Raw genomic sequence first — 26337 nt, 5'->3', positions numbered from 1 at the left:
CCAAAGGTAAACAAAGACCGGGAAGAACTGCCCTATATAAATGACTTAACCGCCTGTTTGCTGCACTCCTCCTCATTAGGGAGGATGCCCACACACTTTCTCTCCGGGTGTGCATCTCTGCCTTGCTTCTATCTTAACTAAACAAACAGTTTCTTTGTGTGCTCTCCCACTTGTGTTGTGCTATGTCTCTAATAATAAACTTTGTACCTGTTTCTACAGCTTTGCCTCCGTGAGTAATGCATTTTTCACTGGGGGCAAAAGCCAGGGGGTGTGGTGGCTAGGATTTCTGGTTTTCATCCAGGCTATCCAGGTTCAGTTCCTGGGCAGGGAATTAAGATGTCACTTCATGCCACCACTTATTGCTGCCTCTCCAAGATCACCACAACTACTGAAGCCCGCACGCCTAGAGCCCGTGCTCCGCAACAAGAGAAGCCACCGCAGTGAGAAGCCTGCACACTGCAAAGAAGAGTAGCCCCCGCTCGCCGCAACTAGAGAAAGCCCGTGCACAGCAATGAAGACCCAAAGCAGCCAAAACTAACTAAATAAATGTGTATTTCAATGTAAGCACACTTTTTTTTTTATTGGCAAGGAGTACATTAAAATATTAAAAGAGACATGTCTCCTCTCCTTTCATAGAAACAATATGGTATTGCTCAGGCCCTGCTTATAAAATCTAGGTGCAAGACATTATGGCCACCAAAATCTCACAATTTAAGGGTACCAATTGTATAAAGAATCCCCAAGTTTAATTTATCTAAAAAAAATTAAGAAAATTAAAGGCTAAACAGAAGACAATTTTAAAATAAGTATAAATAATACTCTTAGAGAGATTTGAGTGGATATATCTTTAAAACTAGAATTTACTATGAAATAGGAACAACTAGAAAATTTTAAAACTAGGATCCTCAAAATAATAATCCAGAAACTGTTCATTCATGAAAACTGTACCACTTATTTTTATTTTATTTTATTTTTTATTTTTTTTTTTGCGGTACACGGGCCTCTCACTGCTGTGGCCTCGCCCGTTGTGGAGCACAGGCTCCGGACCCGCAGGCTCAGTGGCCATGGCTCATGGGCCCAGCTGCTCTGTGGCATGTGGGATCTTCCCAGACCGGGGCATGAACTCATGTCCCCTGCATTGGCAGGCGGACTCTCAACCATTGCGCCACCAGGGAAGCCCTGTACCACTTCTTATTCAACTACTGACCTAGGTAGTTTGTTATGGTAGATAACCAGTCCAAAGTTCCAACTTCCATCACCTTTGGTTGATTCCTTTTTGCAGATATTCAGAAACCCTGAGGGAACTTATGAACAGAATAGCTGCAAGTACTTTTCATTTCCTGTTTGAAGTCTCTTCCCCTCACTAAGATCACTGAGCTCTCTCACCTTACCCTCCCTCCCTCATATTTGTTTCTGAGGCATTCTCCAAGTAGTTTACAACACTCAAAGTGTTGAAAAAAAGGATGCACTCACTAAGAAAGGCTCTAACTGGCAGGATGACCACCACCCTTGTTTCCACCTCTGCCCCTTAGTAGAATGGCACAAAGTTTAAAGGGGTAAGGGGAATAAAAGGTTGAAAATTTTTCTCTATTATTGAGGGGATAGCCTTATCACAAACAAAGGAGAGATATTTCACCCAGGCCCCCTACAAAGGTTAATTGACTCAAAATTCTAAATTTCTTCTATTCCCAGAAGTGCATTAACAGTTTAGAATCTTAGGCTTATTATGAACAATGGAGCTGAATCTACCCTAAGGGAGGAAGGTGGAAACTAGTCCTGGGAGCCTGGCCCACTTATCTGTTAAGCGCAAAAGGCTCAGAGCCTAAGGCCCATGAAAATGTTTTAAATTTAATTTCTTTTAAAATTAGGAGGAAAAAAAATGACTATAACAAAAACTAATACAAGCAGTTGTAAAATATACATTTTAAAATAGTTTTTATATATGGAGAAGCCTATGAAAGTCCTAAAGCAGCTCTAATTGAGCAGCAGCTTTCCTGTTGCTCTGAGGGTCGATGGTGGTTTGGGAAGTTTTCTTGGGTTGAAAAGACTGGACCCTTGCAAGCACAGTACTCCAGAGGAACCAGGATGGGGGTGTGGGGCAGGAGAGTGGATAGCAATGGATAGTTGGGCTTGCCCAGGTCAGGCAGGACCAGTACCCAATAGCACCAGCATATAGCAGAAAGAGCAAGAGGAAGGACAGTGAGTACCATGGGTTAAAGGTATGGTCTTTGGAGAATGAGCATTCTCCCTATTCTGCCTGCCAGGTTGGGCATAAATTTTAGGATCCTGAAGAAAGAGTAAGATTCAGAATTCCCACCAACCCTATCAGGTAAGGGCCTGAGTCAGTTTAATTAATTTAGAAACATAAATAGATGTATCTTGTTCCTAAGCGTAATAGACAAATTCACTCCTGATACACAAACTTATTGGGGAAAAGGCTTTTTGAAGAAAGAAATGTTTCATCTTTCATATCGGTAACAGTTTTAGGAGTAAATAGAATTGCCAGGGAAGAAATGTCCTCTATCACAGGTTCTTCTCAGTCTTTGACAGCATAATTCCAGGGAGTATTTTCCCCTCCAGAAATATTGTACTTGGAGGAAAAAACCAGGTTTGTGATTCTGAACCTGCAGGAGATGCAGACTTCAAAGCCTTCTGTATTTAGGCTGATGGGGTACAGGACACATTACTCTAAAATATAGCATCTTGGCATATAAAATATCTTAAGCTGAAGGAGTTTGAGAAAACAGCAGAAGGTCACTCTGAAGGCCTCCTCACCTTTCTTTGCTAAAACAGGTCATAAAACTCCCATGTGAAATGTACCCTCTCTGTATCAGGAGGAAGGAAGAGCTTCTTACCAGAGACAGGGAATTTAGGGCCAAGAAATCTGTACAAACACATATTGTTAAACTAACCCTTATCTCTCTTCATCATTTACTACCCCTAACCCAAACCCCTTTGTATTGTCACTTCTTCACAAATTTATTTTTTGTCTAAAAGGCATGAAACCTCCCTGTCTTGCTCACTTCCTCATTCTCTTGTGAAGGTTCACATGTATATGTAAAAAATTAGTAGAATTTATATACTTTTCTCCTGTTAAACTGTCTTGTCAGTTTAATGTTCAGACCTAGCCAGGGACCCTAAGAAGATGGAGGAACAGTTTTTCCTTCCTCCCCTACAAGGTATTTCAAAGTACTATGAGATAACACAGTTACTTTATTCCTAAAGTAATGTCTATCTGAAGTATGCTATTTCCTGAGCATTGATCAACATGAAACTTCTTTTAGATTACTTCCCTTTTCTCCATTAGAAGTCATATTATCATTCTTGCCACAGTCATTGTGTAAAGAGAATTACACTGGGTTAAATGAAGAAAACCAACTGTCTAACATATTTCTGTGATGAAAGCAAAGTGGAGAATGTCAGCTATATTTGTATTAATCTATTTACTAGTAAATATGCTCTTTAAAGAGAACTACCTTAGAAGGCTTATTTTGTCACTAATTCAAAAGCAACTTTTGCTAATGATATTATGAATCCTTTTTGTTTATTTTAATGATTCACAAATGAAATCAAGGAGCTAGACCTGCACAGGCATTTTCCATCAAAGAATGCAAAAAGAAAAGAAAATTGGTTGGAACACTGAAAATTGCCCTGAGTGTATTGTATGACCACTAAAGACAATTAGAATTTAAAAAAATCAGTTAACTAGAAATTTTATTTGCCATAGTGCTATTACTTTATTAAGCACTTAACAGTTAAATTTTTCTTTAAACTTGAAGTATATTTACTACTGATGTTGGGAAAATATAATTAAAAACAAAATATTTTCCCTGCCCAGAAGTTCTCTTCCACAAAGTAAATAGAGAAATAAAAGTTTAGTTATTGAATAAGCATTAAATTACAATGTGATAGGCATCACAGTCAGCTCTCTAAAAGATAAAAATAAATGTTACCCTTCTACGTAGCCAAGCAGATACAACCTATTCATGTACTTCCTCAAGATAAACAATAACTAGTTCTCAAGTAAGAGGACTTGCCAGCACTGTTTGTCATATATATTTCATCCTAGACTTACCTGGTCAAATTGGGGTGAACTTCTGTGTTAGCTAATTCTCTGTTAGCTGTGTTAGCTAATTTCCAAAGGAACAATAAACTTTTCATATCTTATGATACAAGATAGTTTTGCAACTTGGAGCCATGTGTCCCCCCTCCCCCAAGTTAGGCCCTGACCCTTTCACAGAAACTAAGAAATGGGGCACAGTCTTCTTTGATGATTACATTTCTAAGAGATGCCCCCCCGCCCCCCCCCCCCTTCAGAAAAACATTTCTGGGTTATATAGTTACCAAAGGCCTATTTAGTCTCCAAAAGGATTTATGTACATTTGAAAGAGACGAGAAAATGTTTACAATACTGTTTTCTAAAGTAAATGTTCTGAGTCAAAAAAAAAAAAAATGAGGGGAGGAAACTATCTTCAACAGGGAGAATTAAGCCTTTTAAAAATATCTGTATTTGTCCTGACACTAATTAAACAAAATTAGGCATTTTTGAAAGCAAGGAAACTGGGCTACTTATTTCACGATGTACAAGTAATGTCATTTTGAGGAAGACCTTACTTCAAAAAAATTACTTTTTCCTGGCTGAGTGAAACAATGATCTAGCAAACAAACAGACAAACAAAAGACAATTACAGATTACAAACAGAGTGAAAAATTAAATGAACAAGGTCTTGTGAGAAAGAATTTGAGTGTGAGGTGGAAAAAATTAATTTGCTCGGGGTGGTAGGAAACACATCTCTTAGCAAGTGGCACTTCACAATGCAATACTATGGAGGGGAATGAGCCAGCCATGCTAATGAGTGGAGGAAGAGCTTTCCAGGCAAAAAGAAGAGCTGGGGGCAATATGGAGAAGGGTGGTATGAGATAGTCAGAGGATAAATACAGTCCAGAACGTGAAGTGTATTTAGGAGTTTAATTTTATTCTAAACATGATGGAAAACGGCTGAAGAGTTTTAAGGAAAAATTTATGCCCACTGATGGCTCGGTGAAGAGTGGATTGTGGAGGAGGGGAGAGGCAAGAATGAGACTCCCCTCAGAAAGCCTTGACTAGAGTGAGACAGTTTAGACAGAGAGATGAATAGATTCAATATGCATTTTAGAGTTAGAACCAATACAATTTAGTGATGGATTATATATGAGGGAAGGGAAGAATTAAGGATTACTACTAGGTTTTGAACCTAAGTAGTTTAGTAGATAGGAAAGAGAATAGGAAGAAATTTTGTTTTGATTTGATTTGGTTTTGGTTAATGCTTGGTTTGGGGGAATGGAATAAGGAGATCTGTTTCAGATATAATAAATTTGAGAAGACTTTGGACAGCCACTTGGAGATATCAAGTAAGCCGTTGTCTGGAAAGCATGAAAGAGCACCAGACCAGAGATTTAAATGTGAGAGAGATAATTAGCAGAGAGATGGTCTTTTCAACTGGAATGGTTAAGAATAACATAGCAGCTAATTTTTTTGACTGCTTACTCTGTACAAAGCTTACATTATCAAATGTTTTAGCAAATATCATTAATTCTGAAAACACCAGGAACGTAGTACTACGATTATCCCTACAATATAGATGAGGAAACTGAGATTAGGAGAGGTTATGGAGGTGTAAGTGATTTTCCCTAGGTCACCCAGATATTAATTTGCAGATTCTAGGAAGAATTCTGCTGAATCAAACAGCAGAACCACCTGACCTACTTAATCAGCTCTTGAACCCTTTCTGTTACTAAATAGATTCTTCTTCTTTCATTTGCAAAATCCTTGATGACACATTTGAGCAGCTGCTATAAAGAAACCCAACATTGTATTATTTTACACTAAAATAAATGTCATCCCAACCAAAAGGGCAAATAGCAACTATGAGCAAGACTCACAGATAAATCAGTCATTGGTGGTATCAGAATTAATTCATCTTTATTGGGCCCCTTGTATAGAAATTTATGTGTTGGGACTATGCAGCCTAGAAAGAATTACAGTGTGGACCTGTGTTCTCAAGTTACCTATATTCTAGTTGTAGAGGAAAATACAAACATACAGGACAGTAAAAAATGATGATGATAGATAGATAGATAGATAGATGGATAGATAGATAAATGTAGGGATATATATGCCAAAGGGTGGCAGACACATCATTGAGTCATTAAACAAAATTTACTGAAATCCTTTGTGTGCCAGTCACTGTTCAAGGACTTAGCATATAGGTACATCAGGAAACAAGACAGACACACACACAAGTCTCTTTAGTCTTTTTAATCCTTGACAGCCCACTCACCCTTCCTAGATCTTTTACATGCATATCACACGCTGTGTGATCTCAATTTCAGAGTGGTCTTCAGAGGCAAAGAGCCCAGCTGGCAAAGTACATTCAGAAAGAAGGACCCAGACTGTACCTTTTAAAACCAAAATTATTATTTTTGCATTATTCCCCAGCTTTTGACTAGAATGCTCTTTATTATTATTATTATTGCTTCATGAATTTTGCCAAATGGTGGACTTAAAAAAAAAGATATGTTGAAGACCTAACCCCTGGAATCTGTTCAAGTGACCTTTTTTGGAAAAAAGATCTTTGAAGATGTCATTAAATTAAGAAAGTTGAGATGAGGCCATCCTAGATTGACTCGATGGGCCCTAAATCCAATGACAAGGTGTCCTTATAATAGGTAAGAGAAGACACAGATGGAAGAGGAGAAGGCTATATGAAGACAGAAGCAGAAACTGGAGTGACGTATGCATAAGCCAAGGATGCCAGGAGCCACCAAAACCTGGGAGAAGCAAAGAAGGATTCTCCCCAATAGCCTTTGGAGGAAATGTGGTCTTGTGGACAACATAATTTTGGACTTCTGGGCTCCAGACCTATGAAAGAATAAATTTCTGTTTTGTTCCTAAACCACCAAGTTTTTGGCAATGTGTTAGTGCCAGCCCTATGGCCCTAATATACTCCATTTTAAAAAATAGGCTTTATTTTTTACCATAGTTTATGATTTCTAGAAAATATGAGAAAATAGTACATAGAATCCCAAATATCCTGTACTCAGTTTTCCCTATTATTAACATCTGATATTAGTATGATACATTTGTTACAATTAATGAACCTACATTGATATATTATTATTAACTAAAGTCTACAGTTGATTCAGATTCCTTTAGTTTTTACCTAATATCCATTTTCTGCTCCATGATCTCATCCAGAATAACACATTACACTTAATCCTGTCTCCTTAGGCTTTTGTGCATTTTTTGACCCAGTAATTCAACATCCAAGAATCACTCTAAGGTAATAATCATAGGTGTGTGAAGATTAAGCCACAATGATGTTCACTGAGGCATTGTCTAAAAATTATTGAGGAGTCAAAGACCTTTTGCTTATATGGCATTATATCTATCCATAGTATTTGCTATAGTGGAAATTAAAACTGAGGAATAAAATCGTTTTAAAATAAAAATAATATGCCCATTACTTCTTAATGAAAAATAATTATATTTTCCAAAATGAAAAATAATTGATGAGAAGAGCGACATTGTTTTACATTTTTGCAAATGTTTTAATGTTTAAAGAAGGTAAATAGAAGAGTGTTGGGTTCCCATATATGTATTCAATCAGTTGCAAAATCACATATCATGTAGCTTCTGGAAATCTCCTCTGTGAGAGTAAGAAATGCAATAACATCTTAGAATTATAATGAAAATATGTCTGACCCCCTGAAAGGGTCACAGGGAGTCTCATTGTCATACTTTGAGAAATGCTGGCCTAAAACAACAAAAAGTGTGAAACATAAAAATATCAAATAATAGAGGATATCATTAAATGATCCTCTATGCTACTAGGTAAGAACCACACAATTCTTTGTTGAATGGAAACCACAATTTTTTTCTCTTTTTTTTTGTCTTCTTACTCTCTTATTATGCTAACAGAGGCACTTCCTCCTTCTAAGACTAATTTTTTTGTTTCTCCATTTCTCCTCCAGCTTGTTGGAGTGCTGTTTTTCCTCTCATGCCACTCCAACCACTCACCTCTTCAGGCTCCTTCCAGTAGTAATTAAACGGCTCAGGACTTTCTCATATTTTTTTAATCTACCTCTTTCCATCTACTTCTCTCTTTCTCCTTCCTCTTTCCATTACAGCCAGATTTCTTTTTTTCCCCCTCTGTTTTCTAAAGTAATAACATAAAAATTAAAAATTACAGTTATATACAGTATACAAAGTGAAAGTACACATGATCACTAACCCCCACCAAAATAACCACAATTCACAGTCTAGTATTAGATTTCCAGATTTTGTTTTTCCATAAACTGCTTACGTATCCTGTTCTGAAACTTACTTCTTAAACATTTTTATATCAGTACTTATAAATTTACATCATTATTTTAAACCACTGTATGATATTCCATTATGCAATGTACCAATATTTATTCTATTCCCTATTGAAGGACATTTTAATTTTTCCAACTTTCTGCTCTTGGAAACAATGTGAAAAGGTATATTTACTTTTGTACTTTTATAAGTAAATATTATGTCCAGAAATTGAACTACTTGGATCAAAGAATAGGAACATTTTAAGTGTTAGTAAATATTGGCAAATTCCCTCCTAAGAGTTTGTATCAATTAACACTCCCACCAATAGCTTAAGTTAATTATGGCCAGACTTCTTAAAAGAACTGTTTATAGCAATTCTCATTTTTGTACCTCCCTAGCCATTCTCTTTTCACTCCTCAGCCCAGTTAATCTGGTTTCTGTCTGAACCACTCCCCTGAAATTTCTCTTGCCAAAAAACACTAACACATCCTCTGAGTTTCTAAGTCCAGGGGAAGTTTTTCAGTCCTTCTCCTATTTGCTGTGGTTGACCATTCTCTCCTTTATGAATGGTTCTCTTCCCTTTTGTGACACAACACGTCCCTAGTTTTTCTGCTACATTTGGTCCTCTCCTTGTCAAGTTCTTACTCAATTCAGTCTGGGCCTTGTTATCTTCTCATTCTATACCCTTTCTCTGTTCTACCTCATCCCCCTCTATGGTCTTAATTGTCATCTAGACCTCAATGACTCCCAAAGTCAGCCCTTTCTCCTAAACTCCAGATTTGCTTCATACTAGGCCCACCCACTTGAATGTTCCTCAGAAAACTCCACATTCTAAAACTGACCTTTTCATTCCTCACTGCAACACATACCCCAAGCTTGCTTTCCTTCTTATGTTTCATATCTCAGCAAATAATACCACCATCTATCAAGTTAAGCTTTATTCTTCTCTCCCTTGCCTTCTCCTCCCTCTACTCTTGAACTCCCCATCATTCATATCCAACTAATCATGTCTTGTCAACTCTATTTCCAAAGATATATTTTCAATCTGACAACTTTTTCCATCCCCGTTTCATTATCATACTTCAGATCAACTGCATCTCTTTATATACTCATCTGATATTTAAAAAGTAAACCCATCCAAGTCACCCTCTGACTTAAAACACACAATGATTTTTCATTATGCTTAGAAAAAAAATCTACAAGGTCTGAGTGTGCTGATCTCTCTGCTCTCATGTAACACAGCCTTCTTGCTGGTTCTACTGAGGTTCACTGGCATCCTTTCTCTTTCTTTCACAAATAGTGCCTTTCTTGACAGGAATCTTCTGGCATCTTCTCACTCTTTCAATCTTAGCTCATCTCTCATCTCCTCAGAAAGGCCTTCCCTAAGCACCATATATAAAGTACGGTTCCCAGTTAAGCTCTCTTAAATCACCGCATGTATTCCTTTTGAACCATTTCTCAAACTGTAAACATTTTGTTTAACTATTTATTATCTTTTGCTTTGCCTCCACTAAATAGATTTCATACACTTAGGTGGGAACCATGTTTGACTCATAAGTATTTTAGGGCCTACCATCTCCTAGTAGTTTGAAAAATTATTTGTTGAATATTGAATACATGAATGATTGCTTCTTCCCCAATACATTTTCCAAACTGAAACCAGAGGTATCTTTCTAGAGCACAAGCTAGGTCTGTCCCTCCACCTTTGAAAACACTTTGTTGGCTTTCCATTACCCCAGGATACAAGCTCTTCAAATTCTGGCTTCTGCTTTCCTTTCCTTCCTCTCATCCCTCCAAATTCTTCTTGTTCAACTTGATCCACCCGAATTATCAACAGTTCCATAAATGCCAGCTGTCCTCTGGTCCTCAGCTTTTTCTTATTTTTTTACTTTAATAAGACCATTCTGGGGGGTCCTTCAAGATGGTGGAGGAGTAAGACATATATACACTACCAAATGTGAAATAGCTAGTGGGAAGCAGCCGCATGGCACAGGGAGATCAGGCTCGGTGCTTGTGACCACCTAGAGGGGTGGGATAGGGAGGGTGGGAGGGAGATGCAGGAGGTAGGAGATATGGGCATATATGTATATGTATAGCTGATTCACTTTGATATACAGCAGAAACTAACACACCATTTTAAAGCAATTATACTCCAATAAAGGTGTTTAAAAAAAAAAAGACCATTCTTCTCTTCCCCTTTACTGGCTAATCTAGACTTTTTTGAAAACTCTCACCTTTGGCATCTACCACTGCACCCAGCTTTCCGTGACCCTAGGTGTAAGTCTTTTCCCATGTGCTCCCCTAGCTCTCTTTACCCACTGTTGAATAATAGCTGCCAAAGATATCCAGATCGTAATCCCTGGAATGTGTGAATGTTACCTCAAATGACAAAAGGGACTTTGCAAACGTGATTACATTGAGGAGATTATCTTGCATTTTGGAGATGGCCTTAAATGTAATCACAAGTGTCCTTAAATAGGGAAGAAGAGGGAGATTTTACTACAGAAGAAAGAGAATATGTGACCAAGGAAGCAGAGACAGATTTGAAGATGCTATGCTGCTAGCTCTAAAATGGAGGAAGGAGAATGAAGGAAATTCAAAGAATGCCAGGAAATGCAAAGAATACAGCTCTAGAATTGGAAAAGGAAAGGAAACTGATTCTCACCTCAGCACCTCCAGAAGGGACCAGTTCTGCTGATGACTGGACTTTAACCCAGTGAAACTGATTTTGGACTTCTGGCCTCCAGAACTGAAAAAGAATAAATTTTTATTGTTATAACGTAAATAGGGAACAAATAAACCCACCTCTTTCACAGTTTTAGCTCCTTGTCTAGCAATTACCTAGCTCTTGGTCTATGTTCTCCACTAGACTTTTAACTTTTGAGGACAAGAATTACGTCTTATTCAAAGTGGCTGTCAATGAGCCTATCAGAATGCCTGCCGCAAACCTGCTCAAATTGCTATTTCTTGAATACTGTTAAATAAATTATGGCATTTCTTCATAATAGAATATGTATATATCATTAACATGGAATTATAGAAAAATATTTAATGTCATTACAATGTATAATACAGTTAGTGAAAATTGTGTTTCCTAAAATTTCTACACTGCAATTCAAAATTTATAAATTACATAGGTACTTAGAACATTTGTAAAGATTAATAACAATAATCTCTATGTGTTGAGATTATGGTTATTTTGTTTAAGCTTCTAAACTATCTGTATTTAAGTTTGCTTCTATAATGAACAGATATTTTCTTTGTAATAGAAAACTATGGTGTTTAAGAAGAAAGATTTCTAACACTATTGAAGCTGACCATGAGTAAATAGCATAGTATTATTATTAAAAAGGTAAACTTGCACAGGATATGAAATTAAAAGCATATTGTATGTTCAAACCGAAAATAATATTACTCATCAGACAATAGTACTGATCTCGGGTGTCTTGGCCTGCAGTGGCTTAAAGCAGGGTTTTGGTTCCCAGCCAGAGATTGAGGTCGGACACTGGCAATGAGAGCTCCAAATCCTAGCTACTAGACCAGTGGTCAGTGACAAGGCCCTGGCCCTTTGGCTTTGCAGAAAAGAATTCCCACAAATATAAAAGTAGTGAAACAGGTAAAGTGTTTATTAGGAGTAAAAAGAGTACAGTATGTGTGGATAGACACATGGGCAGACTCAGAGAGAGAGTCGCACCCTCGTGGTAGTTTAAATCACTTATATGGGGCATTTCTTCCGGGTTTCCTTTGGCCAATCATTTTGATTTGCCTGGTTCGGAGTCTGTATTTGGTACATCTCAGGACCCTCCTGTTACAGGAAAGAGCTAAATCTGACTATATATTGGATCTGTTTCTTTTACTTTAACCTTTGCTTTCTGCTGCTTTTGTTCACTAAAAGGATACTGTCTATACATAATGGCCTGCCTCGGGGAACCCTGTGCCTCTACCTGAACGTTAAACCAAAGTGCCTTTCTTCAGGGTAACATCAGGACTCTGTCCACCTGTAGATGGCTGCAAGAAAGAAGAAATTAACACATCCTATCCCCGAGGTTGGCCATTCCAGGTGATATTTGCAAAACTTATGACCTTTTTAGTTTACTTCTTCATTTCCTCCCCTTCTCTGTGCTATAAAAGAAACTGGCATCCAAACCCTGATAAGATGGTTACTTTGAGACATTAGTCTGCCGTCTTCTCGGTCTTTCTGAATAAAGTCGTATTCCTTGCCTCAACACTTCATCTCTGATTAACTGGCTTGTCGTATGGCGAGCAGAGCGAGCTTGGACTCGGTAACACTCCCGTGAGTGCCCACATCTCTTAGCCAAGATGGATTCCAGCGAAGAGGCCTATGGGTAGCTTGACATCACTCCCCTTTTGACCTCCAAGGAGCTTTTTAGTTGGGAAGGTCTCCTTGACTTCGAGAATGAGGAATATGTGGTCTCTCATCTCTTATCTGGGCAGGTCTCAGCCTCTCCTATCTTCATGTTGGAGTATCAGTCCATAAGGAACAGACTCCAGCTGCTCACCCAGGGGCCCATCTATCTCCTACCTCAGTACAAATTAAAATGTTCATGTATTCAGGTATCATCAGTTTTCTGGACAATTTTACAAATTCTTTAGTCCATTATCAAAAGAGATGAATATGCATTGTCTATAAAAACACAGCATGGTGAAAATGTGCAGATGTTGGAAAATTCATATTAAATTTACTGTGCTGAAAAATCAAGCCAAATAACACAAGATTTGATGTGAAGTGAGGGTATTAGTATTATTTATCAAGAGATATTTATTCAGTTATTTATTACTAGGTCCTGTAGTATCAATGGTAATAAGGAGAGAGGTAATATCTGTCCTTAGAGTGCTTACTTTACAGTGGGGCAAAAAGACAACAAACAAAATAAATGTATTAAATAATTACAGGTTGTTATAAGAGCTTTAATGACCAAGAGGAAGTAGTAATAGTGAGTTAGCAGCGGAGACTTACCTTAAAAAGAGTAATTAATAAAGAGGTGTCATCAAAATTGAATCCTAAATGAGAAGCAGGAACTAGCCTTGCTAGGATATGACCATTTAGTCTAAGAGAACAAGAAATGCAAAATCTCTGAGATGGAAAGCATGGCTTTTTCTGAGCAATGGGAAGGAGGTCTGTGTGACTGAAACAGTATACAAGATGGAGTAGTGGGGAACAAGGTCATACAGGGCTTTACAAGTGTCAAGGAGGTGGAAATTTCCCCTTCTGCCCCTCCTGAGTTCTTGTGGCAGGACTAATAATAAAATTGACACAAGAAAGCATAAGAAAAGAAACAAATTTTAATCAACTGCACAGAGGTCTCATAGAAATGGGACAAAAGAAGGGACCAAAGCAGGCAGCATTTATATGTTTTAGAAAAAGAAACAATGAATTTATGAGGACAATGAAACTTAGGCTTTAAGTGCTTAATTAGTAAGGAATTTAAGCAAAGTTTGTGCTTGGGTAGCAAATTAGTAAAGAAGTAAAAAGACTTGTTTATACAGGCTTCTCTGCCCTGAATTCCTTGATCTCTGGTGATAAGGGATACATACCATCTCCAGATGCAGGGAGAAAACCTTTCATATGAGAGATTTATTTCCTGCTTTCAGGGAGACAGAGAAGAGGGTCAAAGTGCTCCTCCTGCATCAACCGTTTTCTAAATAACTTTAATTCAAAATAACCAACAGGCCATTGAGACATATTTTGGGGTGGCCTACTCTGGGCCCCAGTATAGGCCATGGGAGGGAGTGTGTGCATATAATCTCAAATGCAAAGGGAACTTTATGGAGAGTTTTTAGAAGAGTAGTCATGTAATGATTTGAATTTTTAAAAATCACACAGGCTACTACATGCAGATACAGATTTTTAAGGAATTAAGAATGAAGGAAGTGAGACTAGTTAGAAGGCTATTACAGTACAATAGTTCAGTTGGGAGCTGTGTGACTTGGACAAAGGTCTTGGCAGTGAACGTGGAGAGAAGTGGCAGAGTCAAGATACATTTTGGAGATAGAACAGTTGCCAAGAACTGTTTTTGCCATCTTCTTGTACCATCTTATGAATAGCATATTTTTCTCCCCCTCATCAACCCACAGGTGTGATTCCAGCACAAAATGGCTGGTCATTTTTCTCTATGCTGTGGTAAACCTGTCTCACCAAGAAGAAAAAGTCCAAATGAAACAGAACTTTACTGTACTGAATGGCATCTGTCTCGTAGTGGAGCATATGGTTGGTTCAGGCACATTTGTATTCCCACAAGAGGGTCCTTATGCATAATGTCTCCGCTGGGCTTTGTCTGATTATTTGGGTCATCGTTGGACTTTTTTTTTTTTTTTTTTTTACTGTTTGGGGCTTTATGTTATGCATAGTTGGGATCATCCATCCAGAAGTCAGGGCAAGCTATGCATATATCTTGGAAACATTTCACGGATTTACTGTCTCATCTGACTTTGGTAATCTTTCTTTTGGTAATCTTTCTTTTGGTAATCTTTCGTTGTGGTGCGCTGGCTCTTCATTGTGGCACGGGGGCTTCTCTCTAGTTTCGGCATGCGGGCTTATTTGCCCAGCGGCACATGGGATCTTAATTCCCTGACCAGTGATCAAACCCATGTCACCTGCATTGGAAGGCAGATTCTTAACCATTGCCCCACCAGGGAAGTCCCTAATGTTTCAAATTTAGCCGAGGGCCTTTCTATTTGTGGAAAGTGGCCATTTGTTTTTCTGATAATATTAATTTTTTTAACATCTTTATTGGAGTGTAATTGCTTTACAATGTGTGTTAGTTTCTGCTGTATAATCAATGTTAAATTTTTTAACTTAAGGTTTTTATCTCCCTGAAAGTTGCATTCATTTATTTCATATCAATTTTACATATAAATTCTATCAAAAATAACTGGTAACTTCAGGTTCATCACCTACTGACAGTTTATAGTTAAACTATAACTATATAATTATAGTTGATTCTGTTCTGTTCAGTTATGAATCTTCTGTATGTTAAAAACTGTGGGGACATAGAAATAAAATCTTGCTCAGTTAGCTTATATTCTACTGAGAGTATGAAATGCATATAAAAGCATAATCAAAAATGATATTCCATCAGAAAAGTATAAACATGTGCTATAATATTTCGAAGATGAGAGAGCTCACATTTGAATTAGGGATCAGAAAAAGTTTCTTAGAGAAGGTGACTATCAAGACATACTTTGAAAGTTTGGATTTTGACAAACAGAAATATAAGGGCATATACAATAGAGCACTTCATGTGCAGAAAACATCATAAGCAAAAGTACAAGGATAGGAAAATGAGAGATGTATTCCATGTGAATGGTGTGCCTGGAGTTGTGCAACAGGGTGGACTTAATTTTTTCCACATAAGTAGAAGAGAAGACTGGTAGATCCAGATCAGACATTGGGACCTAACTCTATACATACTTTAGGATCATTTTCAGAACTCAACAAGTCTCTCGAATCATAGGGTAAGGAAGTGTAGAAAAAATAAAAATAGTGTATAAACTACTATGTAACATCTATTTCTTTATCAGTAGAAAGTAGCTTCATTTTCTTAAGTACAGGATTTTTGTTTCTTAAGCAATGGACTTTTATCTTATTGAGAGTTCTTCCTGAACCGATTCTTGCAAGAACTTCTTCCTGTGAGGCAATTAGGATAATGCTGTATTTCAGTCACTATATTAATTTTCTCTACAGACATCTTAATATTTGTTACTGCATGACTGTGAAGTGGGGCCCCAGGATGCAGGATATCTCCACGTATGCAAAGTCTTGAGCCTCATCTTAATTATATTTGTGGGTGGCTATTTCATTTTTAAAGGTAAAATCAGAAGCTAGGCATATGTAAGTAAATAAACAACCACTAAATACCCACGGAGTAGTTAAATGGATATTAACTACTATATTACGTGAATATTAACCAGCTATGTAATTCTTAGAGACTAAGCTAGAATGTTCTGTAGGCTTTAAGTTAACTAATATCACAGTTCAAAGAAAATATTATGGAGTCTCAGATGTAGTCACTATGAAATATACTGACCACAAAAAAGTAAATTCATCTAACTGTTCAGTGTTCAGTAGCTTTTTCAGCATAATTTTCTCATTTAATCATCAAAATCTGCCTGTGTTACCTAATGGACATTTTAGGAAATCTAAATATAGTTTATTCATAAAATACATCATTAAGGTTTTTTTTTTATTATTCTGACTGTAAGGTCTGAATTCGGAATAGGCAAAATCAAGAATATTTACTTAAGTAGACAAGTTATGTCATAAATATTTTAAAGATAAATATTTACAGGCAACGTTGTCAAAATACACAATTAACAATGATTATTAGAAACAAATTTTCTTTCAAAAGTAAAAGGAATCTGTTAAAACATGATTTGAGAGAATGTCAAAAAGCACCAACAGTTGTCTGTGGCCGAAAAGAATTTCTACAATTTGGGGCTTAAAATAGCTTAGTCATTTTACAGAAAAATAAAACAAAGCAAAACAAAACAAAAAAAACCCAAGATCTAAAAATACTCCTTTACTCCTTATGTACCTGTATGTAATGATTTGCAGTAAAAGATTTAACAATATACTTTTATACATATATATTTAGACATATACAGGTATATAAATACATAAATAATTTATACATATAAAGCCTTAAAATAGTAACTGAAAAATATATTAAATAAAGCAATGCATATATATGTTTTCAATGTATATAAATATATTTTCCTAAATGGTAATTATGATATATATATATCATAATAAAGTTACCATTTTGAAACACTATAATAATTTCCTTAATAAACAAACATAAATATCTGCTAAAAAATAAACAACCTGTAGAATAAGTAAGGCAAGTGTTATTAACACATTACAGATCAGGAAATGAGAACTGGGAAGATGAAGTGATTTTCTCAAGGTTACCCAGGAAAGGCACGCATTAAACCTTCCATTTGACAAATGCTGGTTCCAGCCTTCGCACAACGCTAAGCATTAGCTATACAAAGACCAAGAGGACATGCGCCTGTCCTTGAGAAGCTGCCTCACCATCTTGAATGCAAGTCTTCGAAATCTTAGATATGTATGAAAAAATCACCATAGCAACAGACTATGGAAAAGGCACTATAATATCAAGTTAGGAGCCCTAGGTTCTAATTTGACTCTAGTAGTTGAGAGCCACTTGAGAAAATTACTGAAACTATGCCAAGTTTCAGTTTTCTCAGCCATTAAATGAGAGTGATCCTGAGGTGGAATTTTTAAGGATCTACCAATAGCAAAAATTCAATGAAAGAGCATTTCAGAATTGGGATTTATAGGTCTAAAGTCAATATTAATACCATTGTGTAATGAATATACCTTTTCTTATGAGCTTGCTACTTTTGTGAGATACCCACTTTTTAAAAACATTCCAATTGTAGTAGCTGTTTTATTTATTATTAATGTACTTTTAAGTCATGAAAATGAGTGCCACCCAAAACTCGGATACCCCCAAATTAAACCAAAACCTTCACAAAATTATTTTTTCAACAAACATGTATTTAACTCTTAGAGGAGAAAAAGAAAAATTAAAAGAAGCATTCTTGCCCTTAAGGAGAGATCAGATTAGGGATAAAAGTAAAAAACCAAAACATAAACAAGTGTCCATAATGTACAGGTCTACAAAAAACAGTCAGGCCTTAGGTGGGGTGAAAAATCTTCACTAAACATGATATGGAAATTAGAAAAAAAACTGACACAAGTTGAACTGAGAGTACGGCCAGGAGAAGGCCAGTTGGCTATTTCCCAAGTGGCCTGACACGGTGTTTTTATATTACCGTATTGAATTTCAGGTTCTAGCGTTCAGTTTTATAAAATCATACATGGATCTTGGCATTAAGCTGAGAGTGGATCCATCCATCAGATGGGTACACACAGATTCTAAGACTGTTAAATAAAATGAGAATGCATTACCAATTTATTCATTAAGGATGAGAAATAGAAATGTCGCTGGGCTTCTATGATTTTTGAGTAACATATTCTTTTCCAATAGTCAGATCTGTGCTGAAACATGAATTATAAGCAAAAGAACACAGAATAAAGGGTTTCTGATCCAACAGAGAAAACATAATCAAGGCTTTAGACTTGAGTACTGTCTCATCCAAGAAATACCGGAGTGGAGACTGCAACGGTTGCTTCTCTGACCCTCTGTCACCATTCTAATTGCTTTATTCTTTAGATATGTTAATACCTCCCAGCAAACTTGCTTTTTTTCAAATTATGATATATCTAAAATGTACAGAATGTAATAAAGTCTCCATGTACCACACATACTAGGCACCATATTTGTTTCAGACATTTTTAAAGAAATAAAATACTATAAATAGAACTATATCCCCATCTCTTTACCTCCCTCCCATCACCTCCACCTTTTTCTTCCCAGAGTAAAAAACTAGCCTGAGGCAAATATTAGTTGTCCCGTGCATTTAAAAAAAATTTTATTTCATATGAGTATATCCATAGAAGTATCATTTCATAATATATACATTTGCAATTTGAGGCTTTCTCTCAACATACATTTTTTGAGATATAACCATGCTGATTTTGTAGAAAAGCAAAATTTCCTACCCCAAAATGGATTATTTTAGGCTGATTTTTTTTTAAAGAAACAGAAGACTTGGGGAGTCTTTTTTTTTTTTTTTTAACCTCCCTCATTAGCTGCCTGAAGTTCTAGGTAGAGGTTCTGTTCCCAGAATAGAGCTAGATTTGGTGGGAGAGAGTAGACAAGGCCTAGAGATCAGCATGTATTCTGTGTCCCATTTTCTCTGCATGGCTCAGCAAATATTTATTTACCAAGGATTTACTTTTCCACCTCCATGTCAATTGCCTTCTTCTCCTTTGAAGTTCCAAACCACTACCCCCAAAATCCTCTTTTGTCTTTAGCTGAAGAGAGTACTTAAGATGAGGGCTTTGGCAATATGGGTGATTCACTCAGTTTTCCTGGGTCTCTCCCACTTAAACATGTTATTAAAATTTTGTTCGATTCTTCCTGCTAATCTGTCTCAGGTCAGTTTAATTCTTAGACCAGCCAGAAGAACCTACAAGGGTAGAGGAAAATTTCTTCCTCCTCAACAATTTCTATGGCACTACTTGGGCATAGTATACAATAGAAAAGCAAACTTTATTTGTTATTATATATATATATATATATATATATATATTTTTTTTTTTTTTTTTTTTTCTTTTTTGCCATACGCGGGCCTCTCACTGTTGTGGCCTCTCCCATTGCAGAGCACAGGCTCCGGACGCACAGGCTCAGCGGCCATGGCTCATGGGCCCAGCCGCTCCGCAGCATGTGGGATCTTCCCGGACCGGGGCACGAACCCGTGTCCCCTGCATCGGCAGGCGGACTCTCAACCACTGCGCCACCAGGGAAGCCCTAATATATATTTTTATTTATTTGTTTGTTTGCTTGCTTATTATATGTTTGTAGGTCAGAAACCTGACACAGATCTCATGAATTTAAAATGTAGCCAATGTATTCCTTTCTAGATCCTCTAGGGAAGAATTCACTTACTTGCCCATTTAGCTTATTACCAGAATGCAGTTCCTAGAAGCTGTAGGACTGAAGTCCCCATTTTGTGCTGCTGTCAGCTAAGGGTTGTTCCCAGCTTCTAAGGTCTGCCTACCTCCTCAGTTCATGGTCCCCTTCTTCCATGTTCAAAGCCAGCAAGGACAAGTAGAATCCCTCTCACACATTCATTCTCTCCTGACTCTCCTCCAAATAATCCAAGGTAATATCTTTTTCTGAAACTCACCTGAGTAGCAACCTTAATTCCTTTGTGCCACCTATGAGACATGTTCACAGCCATAACATTGGGTTCAGATTATGAGGGCAAAAATCTTGCCTGGTGCACTGTAAGTGCCTCAGAATTTCTTCTTTCATCACCTAGCAAGGTTATGGAATGTATTTTCTATGATGCGAAGCTTAATGACTTTTCTGTAGCTGTAAATATGCTATAGGAAAAGTGAATATACTTGACTTTTTCAAAAGAAGGACCACATCAGTTTATTTCAGGATGACAGTTTTTTAATGGATTATAGAGAAAGAGAGAGAAAAGATATCTTGGAGAAACTGTCCTAAACTCTGAGGAGAATCACCATCTCTACCAACAAGAAAATCTTCTATTTGGATGCAATTCTTATAATCCTGGGGTTTTTTTTGAATGTTCAAACAGTAAAATGTCTTTTACATTTTTTTTAGGAATCTACCATTGGCCATTTCTGTGTCTGTGCCTATCGTGACCATCATTTATTTGCTCACAAATGTGGCTTATTATGTCATTCTAGGTATGCTTTCTTTCCTAGCTAGTGATGCTGTTGCTGTGGTAAATTTGAAATGGTCCACTGCTCTTTGCCTTAATTGAGATATTTTTCATGAGGATAACTATGATCAATTTGTACTTCTCTGTGCCAGATTCATTGCTAGAAAAAAATGAGGAAAATAATATGGGAGCATTGTGAGAATTAAGTAAATTAATACATGAAAGTTTACAACAAAGTTTGTCATCATAATCAAAGTTCATTCTCCACTATTGTTGTTGCACTAACTACAGATCAGAAGGAAATATAATTACTGTCATATTTATCAGTTAAAGACCACACAATGCAGATCAGGCAACATCAATAGTAGTGGTTCTCATTCCCTATGGCAAGTTAAGATGGAGCCACAAAAATAGGTATAGGATTTCCTGGTCTAACCTGCTCATAGCCAAGGTTAGGGACCAGACAGAAAATTTTCAGTTATGTTTATGCTACTATATCTGTAACATGAATGGTTTTCAAGGGGCCTGAGTTGACTGCTCCAATATGTGCTCCATGAGCTAAGATTGTGTCTACAACAAATTCATCTGAGAAGTTTGTCTAGTAAGACTTGTGTTGGGATTGATTGTGTCCACAATATCCTAATATATAATCTGATTTTACTCTTTTATTCTTTTTTAACCTTTTATTTCCACCTTTGGTAACACTCCAGATTAGATATCCCTAGGTCTGATTCCCAAACTGCCACACATTTATAGATACTCTAACTCCCTGTAAAAACAAGAAAAAAAGACGGAAGAAAAATATTTTGAGGCCTAATATTAGGCCTCAGTACAGTTGCCCTAATCAACCTTTACAAATTTAGCATTAGGTATTTGAGGAGAACTGAATCTAGAGAAATGTTTGTAAACATGTTTGATGAATATATTAATTATTTTTCTTTCAGGTTTTTATTAGCTAACTTAAGAGTTCATGGGTAATTCTCTACACAAACCACAGGGATCTTAATCACAGGACAAAGTTTGATATAATCTGTACAAATTGTCAGTTTCTTAGGTAACACCAAGTCCATTCCATTTTATTCCAAATCTCTGTACCTCAAGATTAGTGCTAAAAGTCTTTTTTTTTTTTCTTTTTCTCCCTGACTCCACTTCCCTACCCCAGACATTTGGTAATAAGGTTCTTGGCCATGTTCAGGGTTAATCTTTATTATAGTGTCCTTGTCTTGTTTCAGTGAACTGAACTCATCAGTCATTATGGCATCCAGGTTAGAAATCAAATCACTGTGGTCTGTTGATGTTTTCAAAGCTAAGGGAAGTTAATAGCTTCTTATATTCAGTGGCACTAATGAACAACAGCCAAGCCTTTTTGATTACCTCTTGGTCTTGTTTTTATCATAAACCTAGTTCAGGGATTTCAAATGCTAAAATAGGGACTCTGTTTAGCCAAGTTGGTCTTTCACTAGTTATGCATGAATGTGGCCCTTTTGAAATGGACTCTAATAAGAGTCAATCTTTTCCAGGTTGTGGGAAAGCAGCTCTGTAATGTCACATACTGCACATAGTTGTTGGTCAGGATAACTGCAAAGGAAAGTACAAATGTGGAAAAGTGCTATACAAGTGAATCCAAAGGGAAAGAAGCCAACTAATGAGCACAGCAAAACAGACTGTGAAAAATCTATAGTAGGGCTTCCCTGGTGGCGCAGTGGTTGAGAGTCCACTTGCCGATGCAGGGGACGCGGGTTCGTGCCCCGGTTCGGGAGAATCTCACATGCCGCGGAGCGGCTGGGCCTGTGAGCCATGGCCGCTGAGCCTGCGCATCCGGAGCCTGTGCTCCGCAACGGGAGAGGCCACAACAGTGAGAGGCCCGCGTACCGCAAAAAAAAAAAAAAAATCTATAGTAATACACACCCGCTTCCCCAAAGTACTTGAAATTCCCATCTGTCTGTCTACTTCAGATCCCTGATTGGTCACCTTAGCTGGCCTACAGCTGACTAGAATAATGGTGGGCAATCAGAAAGCTGTTCTGCAAACTAATTGCAAAGAGAGGAGATTAGAGTGTGGGTGTGCTTGGAAGAAGATTTTTGGTAAATGTTTTTAATTTGAGATGGTGAGTTGTAAGGATGGAGCAGTTCCCATGATCACTTGAGTTTGGTCTATTTTTATTGAAAAGGTAATAACAAATTAGTTTTGCTAATCTTATCTCATTTACTATAGCACATGCTGTAAAACTGTTGCTTCTGATAACATCATTATTTTCTTTGAGTTGAGTAAAACAGCTCAAAGTGACCTACCAGATTTATCCAAGATCATAGTAAGTAACAGAGCTCAGGACTCAAAGTCATGTCTTCTGACTCCAGTGTCCATGGCCTTTCCACCTCATCATGCTTGCTTTTGCTAGTGGTGAATGAGATCCACTTCTGTCCAGTGAAAGATAACTGGGCTCCAAGTTTTCATTTTCTCTTGGTTTTCTTGTTTAGTGGTTGCATTAAATCTCAGCTGGCAGCACTTGCTCCTGTCTGCCACCCTTCTCCTTACTCCTATTAATAAGTGACTAAACAAAATTGCAGGTTCAGGGGATTTCCTGTCCTACTATCTTGTTCCTGTGTGGTGTTTGGTTTTTCTGGAGTAATCAGAAAAAGAAGAAGAAGGAGAAGGAGAAGGAGAAGGAGAAGGAGAAGGAGAAGGAGAAGAAGAAGAAGAAGAAGAAGAAGAAGAAGAAGAAGAGGAGGAGGAGGAGGAGGAGGAGGAGGAGGGAGGGAGAGGGGGGAGGGGGAGGGAGAGGGGGGAGGGGAGGGAGAGGGGGGGAGGGAGAGGGGGAGGGGAAGGGGAGGGAGAGGAGGAGGGGAGGGGGAGGGGGAGGGGAGGGGGAGGGGGGAGGAGGAGGAGGAGAAGAAGAAGAAGAAGAAGAAGAAGAAGGAGAAGGAGAACCTCATTATGTGTTCCACCTAAAAATTTCTCTTTCTTTCTTGCCATGCATATTTACATTAGAAATACCAGTTTTTGTGTTTGCAGAGCATCTAGCCAATGACAGCTAGAGCCTGTCATCCTTCACACCCATTTTTCAGGCTCTTTTATGTGGTCTTACAATAAGGGCATCTCCCCTGCAGTTTAAACATGATCACGAAATGATTCACACTGGTCTCTGTTCTTCTCTTCATCGTAATTAAGTCTTATGTGTATCTTACAGAAACTGTTACTGGCAAGAATTCATTCCGTTGAATTCATTTATTTGAGAATATTCACACATCTCCACCCAGTTTTAATATAAGCAGTGCAGAGGCCTATGTCCTGCTGAGTTCCAGAGGAGAGCAGCATCTTAAAGCTCCTTAATCTATGAAGGACCTAATACTCTGGACCAGAGACTTACCAGAGACAAACAGGATCTGGATTCTGGACCAACACATGCTTTCCTCAAGTCCTCTGCACTCCCCTTCGATGGAACGGTCAGGTCAGCAGCAAGGTCGCCTCTGATCTTCTTGTGTTCTTTTTAGGGTTTCAAGAGTTTTGAGTTTGTAAACTTAATTATAGTATGGTCAAACCAGCATTGTTTTTTCTCCAATAAATAACTATGATTGAAAATCTCATCCTCCTCTGCCTGCGCACTGATTACAGTAGCATTATCCTTTCTGGTTATACTTGTTTTGCTGTTGTTGTTGTTGCTTTAAGAATGCAAGAGTGAGGGAAAGGGAAGTGGGTATAGGGATGCTGATCTCTTACCCAGGGGACCATTCAGCTAGTTCTCTTCTAACCAAAAAAGGGGACAGTTCAGACATTCATTTGGCTGAATTCCTACTTTCCTATTATGGCTGTCCATGTGTTCAAAAATAAAAATAAAAAACACAAAGACCTATCTTTGTGTGAGCATTCTAATTTTCATTTCAGTCTCTTTGTCCCTTCTTGCCCTTCCAAGTCTTAGGGATGGACCCTCTATCACAGTTAGGAAAACTCATCTCTTTGCATTTACATTTGAACATCATTACAAAAATCATTACCAATTAGGTAAAAGTTAGATATACTGCTCTTAGGAACTATTAAAAAGAAGTTATTTGTTTTTTCCAATATATAAAACTAAAGTTTCTATCCTATCCAGTTTTTCACATATGAAGATTTATTTCTATGAATCATTGCAAAGATAAAAATATATTTTCTGATTGAAAAATATTTGTTTCTTGGAAACACTATGAATGGAGGATTTTAATATCTTTTATGCTGATGTAGTTTGTCTTTATGGAAAACATCAGTGATCACTGCTTTAAGAATCTCAGATTCATAATAGTTACCACTTATTTGGTACTTACTATGTGACAGACATAGCAGTAGAGGCCAGGATTTCAGAGACAGGTAAGATGAAATTCTTCCCTCAAAGAACTCATGTCTAATAATAAAAACAATTTTAATTTGGAGGTATTTAAAAGCCAACTATCAGTGCAAAATAAGAATTGTCTAGAGTGTAGCTATCATAGTGTAAAAGGGGTACAGAGTTGGCTTGGGGTGATCTAGGAAGATTCTTTAGAGAGACCACCTTCCCTAGATTCAGCTTCAAAGTTCGGTAAATGATGAAATATACTGACAGTTAAAGGCAGTTTAGATAGAACAGAATATGTGAAGATCATCAGAAAAAGTCCCTGAAGATTAAGTGAGAAAAAGAAACAAGCATTGCTAAGCATTGTATAGAAGGAGAGACATCCAACAACGAACAATTACAAAAAGGCATGATTGTATTATAACAAAGTGAGCACAAAATCCAAAAGCTGCATAGAGGAGGGCACTTCACTCAGCTCTGCAGATTAGGAAGGCTTCCCAGAACAGTAATGCTCTAAATGAGTTTTAATGAATAGTAATCTTCCCTGTGGTCAGTGGAGTGGGGAAAATAGACAGTTAACAAGGAGAGATTACATATGAGAAGATATTGGACTTAGAGTGAATAATTTGAACTTAGTTGTTCAGCATTTAGTATGTGCTAGACACTGGATGTCATCACGAGATGGGGTGAAGATTGACTTTGGACTAGACATACAGCAGCCAAATGGTCTTTTGAAAAAATAAAGCACATCATTTCACTCTCTTATTTAACAACCTCCAAAGTAAGGTTGATTTTGCAAACAAAATAAAATCCAAATTTCTTAGCACGACCCACAATGCCCAACCTGATCAGGCCTTGACGATTTCTACAAGTCCTTCTCCTGCCACATTTACTATACTCCAGTCCCTCTGGCCATCTTTCTATTTTACAGGACAAATATTTTGCTTACCCAGGAATTTCCATCTATTGCTCCCTAGACTGCTTATTCCTCAGCTTTTAGGTCTTAGCTCAAAAGCTTGGACAGATCTTTTACCTTAAGATAGCAGCCCTCTTTCCCCAACCTACTGCCCAAGACCATCTCTGTCCTCCTGTTTTACTATCTCATAGTATTTATTACAACCTAACAATGTCTATTTATCTGCTTTGTCCTATCTGTCTCCTTCAACAATACTGTAAGCCCTTTGGAAACAGAGACCTTATCTGTCTCTTAGACACTGCTCCATTCTCAGCATCTAGAAGACTTGGCATTATCTGTTGGATAAATGAATGAATAACCATCATGAGAGTGAGTAAGCTGAGGGGTGTTCATGATCAGGAGAAATGAGATTTAAAGGGTTTTCCAGAGTAGAAAACTTAAAGGCTGAGCTGATGAAGATATCCATGA

At 37.5% G+C, this 26337-nt stretch overlaps 1 long non-coding RNA gene across 1 annotated transcript in view; it reads right to left on the bottom strand.

Annotated features, from left to right (window-relative positions):
* Positions 1-26337, bottom strand: part of LOC137210188 (uncharacterized) — a 104000-nt gene that overhangs the window by 37042 nt on the left and 40621 nt on the right. Inside the window, exon 2 of the long non-coding RNA XR_010936324.1 lies at positions 11007-11090. This is a non-coding gene — a long non-coding RNA (uncharacterized lncRNA). The remainder of the gene's footprint in view (positions 1-11006; positions 11091-26337) is intronic.

Source organism: Pseudorca crassidens, chromosome 17 (assembly GCF_039906515.1).
Source record: "Pseudorca crassidens isolate mPseCra1 chromosome 17, mPseCra1.hap1, whole genome shotgun sequence".
Lineage (NCBI taxonomy): Eukaryota > Metazoa > Chordata > Mammalia > Artiodactyla > Delphinidae > Pseudorca > Pseudorca crassidens.
Note: the sequence above shows the minus strand (reverse complement) of the source record. Positions and strands in the feature narration are given on the sequence as shown.